Here is a 6,099-nt window from a genome sequence, read left to right on the forward strand (position 1 = left end):
ATCAGCTTATCTCTGGCCGTTGTACCTGCTTGGGGGTGAACCAGTGGATGGAAAATCTTTTTGTATCTTCTTCTCTCTGTATGTCTATCTTTCCAATAAAAATGAATACACCTTTTTCAAAATTCAATTGAAGGCCCGGCGGCGTGGCCTAGCAGCTAAAGTCCTCGCCTTGGACGCACCGGGATCCCATATGGGCGCCGGTTCTGGTCCCGGCAGCTCCACTTCCCATCCAGCTCCCTGCTTGTGGACTGGGAAAGCAGTCGGGGACGGCCCAATGCTTTGGGACCCTGCACCCGCGTGGGAGACCTGGGAGAGGTTCCTGGTTCCCGGCGTCAGATCGGCACGCACCGGCCTGTTGCGGCTCACTTGGGGAGTGAATCATCGGACGAAAGATCTTCCTCTCTGTCTCTCCTCTCTGTATATCCGGCTTTCCAATAATAATAAAATCTTCTAAAAAAATTCAGTTGAAGCCATTAAAGCAATAAAACAGCTTATTTATTGGCTTACAGGACTGAGAAATTCAGGGGATGGCATTAGGTTGCAGTGGGTAACGTTGCTGCTTGCACCACTGGCATTCATATAGAAATGCCAGTTTGGGCCCGGCGGCATGGCCTAGCAGCTAAAGACCTCACCTTGAATGTGCCAGCATCCCATATGGGCGCTGGTTGTAATCCCGGCAGCTCCACTTCCCATCCAGCTCCCTGCTTGTGGCCTGGGAAAGCAGTTGAGGATGGTCCAAAGCTTTGGGACCCTGCAACCGTGTGGGAGACCCGGGATTGGCGCAGCACCGGCTGTTGTACTCGAGGAGTGAATCATCGGACGGAAGATCTTCCTCTCTCTCTCTTCCTCTCTGTCTCTGTTCCTCTCTGTATATCTGACTTTGTAATAAAATAAATAAATCTTAAAAAAAAAAAGAAATGCCAATTTAAGTCCCAGCTTAAATCTTTAAAATGATTTAAGATTTATTTATTCTTATTACGAAGTCAGATATACAGAGAGGAGGAGAGACAGAGAGGAAGATCTTCCATCCGATGATTCACTCCCCAGGTGACAACAATGGCCAGTGCTGTGCTGATCTGAAGCCAGGAGCCAGGAACCAGGAACCTCCTCCAGGTCTCCCACATGGGTGCAGGAACCCAAGGCTTTGGGCTGTCCTCGACTGCTTTCCCAGGCCACAAGCAGGGAGCTGGATGGGAAGTGGAGCTGCCGGAATTAGAACCAGTGCCCATATGGGATCCTGGTGCGTTCAATGTGAGCATTTTAGCTGCTGGGCCAGTGTGCTGGGCCCGAGAACATTGTTTTCAATTTTCTTATTCTTCCTATATCTGGAGGAAGAAAGGGTAGGAGCTACACCCATCATCCCAATTGCATCAGTACCCAGGAATGGGGAACAGCCACCCTATGTCATCCAAGGGTCCCCAATGTGCAGTATGCTCAGAGGGTTCTGCTCAAGTTCTGAAGTGCTGTCATCACCATTCCAAGGAAGAGGAAATCCTTCCAGGGTCCATTGGCTCACGTAGTCCATCTTAGAGTCTCAGTTCACCCAGGTAATTGCTGTCAGTGCTTGGCTGGGAGAGTTGTCCAATTTATTCTGCCCTCCATTCTCTGTCATGGTACCAAATGTCCTCTGCAGGCCCAATGAACTTCACATCCCCATGTGCATCTGAGCATACTGTTCACTGCACTGTCTTCAGAAACTAAGAAGGCTCAGTTCTGACATATGCACTTCGTGGTCAGACCACAGATTCTGTGATTCTCTTCGTGGTGGGGTTCTGAGTCCAGCAGTTCAGTTGGGGGACAGTGTTCTCCAAACCAACCTCATCTGACGTGACTCTAGATCTGACTCCTGTGTGAGCTTGCCAGTACAATGTCCTGCTTAGGTTGTCACCCATGTCAGCCTACAAACACACTGGTGGTTGCAGTTGTTGGGTCAGTTCTGTCTCCAGCCCCATCTCTTCTGCAGACCAGTGGATGCTGCGGCCCAGACCAACCCTGCGCAGCACACGCTCTGTCATGTACAGCAGCAGGAACTGTAGCCCAGTAGGAATGAGTTCCAATAACCCCCATCTGGCATGTCCCTAGCACCAGTCCCTGTGCATGCCAGTGTGTGCAGCAGAGTGAGCTATCTGTACTGTATCCCATTCAGTTTTTGTACACACCAATGGGTGCTGTAGCCTAGCTCTGCCAAACTGACCCCACTATCCAACCCACACTTATGCTGGCAGGTGCTACTGCCTGTCCAGCCAGGTCCATCCACTCCTAGCCCTGGTTCTCATGCTCACTGATGGGAGCTATAGTCCATCAGAGTGGTGCCCACAGTTTCCCTGTTAGGATCACTCCCAGCCATGGATTTTACACCAGCTGGTTTCTGTGGTCTAGCTTGACAGGACTTGCCCCCATCCCAGCACTTGTCACCTGATGCTGTGGCAAAACCCAGCCAGCCTGTATTTACTCTGGCTCACGCATGTACCAGTGGATACAATTGGTTAGCCCAGCTTGGCTCTCCCGATAACACAGCTCACTTTTAGGCCAATGTGTGTTGCAGCCTGCCTAGCCTGGTCTGTCTGGTCCCAGTTCTCATGAACTGGCACAGCCTGTCTGCCCCCAGTCCTGACCTAGACATATGCTGGCAGGTAGACATAACCTGGCCTGGTCTGGGCTGTTCCCAGCCTTGGTTCTTGTGCTCACCTACAGGGTTTGCATCTTGGCAGAGGAATTCCCCAAGCTCCTCCATCAGGTCTCCTGTCAGTGGCAGATCTCCCACACACTGATGGATCCTTGGCCCAGCCTGACTTGATCCACCTCCTGTCCTGGCAGGTACAGTGTTCTTGCCTGACCAGCCCATACCCATTTTGGCTCTTACTATTGGGTGCTACAGCCCAGCCACCCCTGGCTCACCATCAGACTTGCTATTGCGTGGTTCAGCAGCTGCTGAGACCTAGCCTAGCCTGTCCTACACCCACCTGGTTCTCGAGCACCAGTGGATGCTGGAGCCCAGCCCAGTCTGGTACACCCCAGACCCAGTCCACATCCATGCCAAGGTATACTGCAGCCATGTCCAGTCCAGTTCGCCACAGTCCCAACTCTTGCTGGTGGGTGCTGCCCAATTTCTAATCCAGTTCCTTGCTAATACACCTGGGAAAGTAGCAGATAAAGTTAACCTTTCCTTTCCTTTTCCTCCTTTTTCTTTTTTATTTTATATATTGCCGGAGACCAGCTCCAGCTGAGTTCGGAGCTCAGGAAGGGTTTGTGAATCAGCAAGAAAGGAGACGTGGACCACTACAACATGATGCTCAAAAAAGGTGCCTTCTTTATTTTTACAGAAATCATCACAAGCTTTTGCACAACATGCAATTGTTTCATTTTTACTTCATGGTTAAAATAACGGTTACAAAACAATTCTAGAAAACTTATTATTTTACCTCAAAACATTTTCAGCAAACCATTACTCATTCCAACCTGCAGTCACTCAGCTGAAGCCAGGCACTCCATGGTTGTCAGCACATGCGGTTACATAGTGACAGGTGGTTTACTTATATCCAAAATCAATTTTCACTAAACTTAAACTAACATTACTTAAAATATCAAGAATACAGAGTTTTAAAAAATCTCATAAATGAAAGAAATTATTGGAAAGGAGGATATACAGAGAGGAGGAGAGACAGAGAGGAAGGTCTTCAGTCTGATGGTTCACTCCCCAAGCAGCCTCAACAGCTGGAGCTGAGCCAAACTGAAGCCAGGAGTTCTTCCAGGTCTCCCACGTGGGTGCAGGGTTCCAAGACTTTGAGTTGTCCTCGACTGCTTTCCCAGGACACAAACAGGGAGGTGGATGGGAAGCAGGGCCACCGGGATTAGAACCGGCACCCATATGGGATCCCAGTGTGTGCAAGGCAAGGAATTTAACCACTAGGCTACTGCACCAGGCCCATGAAAGGAATTTATAAAGGCATAAGTCATAGATTCCTTATTAAATCTTATAATCAGTCATATACTAATTACCATCACTTTCACCTAGTACTGATTCAATTTTTTTTTGATCTTTTGTTAAAGGGCAGTGAAAAGGATCAGGACAACTGAGCTTTTCTATGAATGGAGTACCTTTACAAAAAACTTCTTATCTTTTCAAACTATTTTCTTTCCCCAAATATAAGTGTCAATATAAGGTAGATTTTTTTTTCAGTGTTTGCTGCTCTTTATTGCTATGCTATTTGGACACTTGGCTCACAACATTTGTCTCTCTTTAGAAGCTGCCCCATATACTTTCTGCTTTAGGTGGTGGGAAGCCAAAATGTGTCATTTCATGTAACAGTTCAATACTGCACAGTAAACAAACTCTTTGTACCTCTGTGATTGCCATCTGTTCCAAGATATTATCAAACCATTTCTTATAGAGAATATCATTCATCTTAAAGTAAGTTCCAGGTCAAAAGTGGGCACACAACAAGACATTTGGGAACAATATGCTCAATTGTGCTACTGCATGCTTTTAGCTGTGTCTCATTGTCTTAAGTTGCTAAAGACCCTTGTACCATAACATGATTGATAAAATCAGTTTCTGGAATTAAACCAGTTACACAAATCATTTCACATTTGCAGAAAAACAACAATACCCTCAAGAGAATTCCATGGAATATCAGAGAGGTGATCAAGTGTCCATACAATGGGGTGAGGCAGCAATGAGGTGATTAGAGACATTCTGTCAGGCATTGCCACGTAGCTAGAAACTCCTCATAGCCTTGCTAACCGAGGAGCTGTGTTCGTCACACTCCCATGCCATCTGACACAACTGGCCATCTGACACAACTGCTTGGCCCCTCGCAATACATATATATATATATATATATATATATATATATATATATATATATATATGGAGAGAGAGAGAGAGAGTGAGTGAGTCAATCCAAAGCAGGAGCCAGTAGCTTCTTCTGGGTCTCCCACACAGGTGCAAGGTCCCAAGGCTTTGGGTTGTCCTTGACTGCTTTCCCAGGCCACAAGTAGGGAGCTGGATGGGAAGTAGGGACACCAGGAAACAAACTGGTGCCTGTATGGGATCCCGGGTCTTCAGGGCAAGGACTTTAGCCACTAAGCTACTGTGCCAAGCCCCTTTTCTTTAATTTTTTTTCTTTTTAAAAAAATTTATTATTTTTTAAAATAATGATTACATGGTTGATCATGGTGAGAAGGATCGAGGTTTAGGGAAAATGGGGTGAATTCATTGCTTTCAAATTTGCTAGTTCTTGTTCTTGGGGAAGGGGCAAAACAAAGGGGAAACCATTCACGACTTTCCACACATCCCAGTACCCAGGGATGAGGAACCGCCACCTCATATCGACCCAGGGTCTCAGTGTGTACATATTCTGAGGGTTCTGTCCATGTGGTTTGGGTAGTTCTGAAATGCTGCTGATTTCACCGATCCAAGGATGATGTCACCCTCCCAATGTCTATTGGCTCCGTTCACTGAGATTTTTTTGCTGTCATCGTTTGTTTGGGGGTATTTGTCTAATTCTGTTCTTCTGCTACAGCACTAAATGTGCAGCCATATTCTCCTTTTACAACAGGGCCTGTGTCCACTGCTCCACCTTTTTCATTAACTAGGGCATGTTCTTGCAGGTGAGTCTAAGTAGCTGGGCCAGGTGTCCCAAGCATCACCAGATCCCCCACCCCTGGGGCTCACGAACTCGACATCCACCTAGTAGGCAGGCCTCAGGGCCCAGAACGAGACCCAAGCCCTGCCGATCCCCAGCCCCAGAGGCTCATAAACCTGCACCCACCTTGCAGGTAGACCCAGGACACAGACCAGGCAGCCTGGGCCCTGCCTAATCCCCCACCCCTGGGGCTCACAAACCCAGTACCCACCTAGTAGGGGGGTCCCGGGACATGGGCCAGAACACTCAAGCGCCTCCAGATCCCCCACCCGGGGTTCATGAAGCCAACCCCCACCTAGAAGGCGGGCCCCAGGATCGGGGGCAAGTGACCCACACCCTACCAGTTCCTGTGTCCTGGGCTCAGGAACCCATCCCCCACCACACATGTGGGCCCCATGACCTGAGCCAAGCTAGCCAAGCTACCCAAGCCCTGTCAGATCGCCTGTCCCTG

Source organism: Ochotona princeps, chromosome 6 (assembly GCF_030435755.1).
Source record: "Ochotona princeps isolate mOchPri1 chromosome 6, mOchPri1.hap1, whole genome shotgun sequence".
Lineage (NCBI taxonomy): Eukaryota > Metazoa > Chordata > Mammalia > Lagomorpha > Ochotonidae > Ochotona > Ochotona princeps.